Source organism: Bison bison, unplaced genomic scaffold (assembly GCF_000754665.1).
Source record: "Bison bison bison isolate TAMUID 2011002044 unplaced genomic scaffold, Bison_UMD1.0 scf7180017864280, whole genome shotgun sequence".
NCBI classification, from domain to species: domain Eukaryota; kingdom Metazoa; phylum Chordata; class Mammalia; order Artiodactyla; family Bovidae; genus Bison; species Bison bison.
The window spans coordinates 7,778,864-7,779,107 of record NW_011494852.1 but is presented as its reverse complement, the minus strand read 5'-3'; the positions used below and the strand labels follow the sequence as shown (position 1 = coordinate 7,779,107).

The 244-nt window shown below is 59.0% G+C and overlaps 1 protein-coding gene across 1 annotated transcript in view; it reads left to right on the top strand.

The window, feature by feature from the left end:
• The window catches only part of SERTAD1 (SERTA domain containing 1), a 3,052-nt gene that overhangs the window by 533 nt on the left and 2,275 nt on the right, over positions 1-244 (top strand). The window lies entirely within an intron of this gene.

Sequence of the window (244 nt, the reverse complement as noted above, 5' to 3'; positions counted from 1 at the left end):
CGGGGGGGCGGAGTCGGGGGTGGGGGCTGAATTCCTGCGGTTCCGGACTCTCGGATCTGCTGGGAAGTAGGCAAGGACCCAGTTTTGAGTAGTGTGAGGGGGTCATTCTTGAAGTCCTCCTGAGCAAAGATCTGGGTACTGTACCCTTCAGGCTGCCTGGCTTAAAAAAGCAGGTTGGGTCAGGGGCACCCACCCTGGGGAAAGTGTGGGTCTTCAAACTTCTCTCCGTGACCCCCGTGCCCAT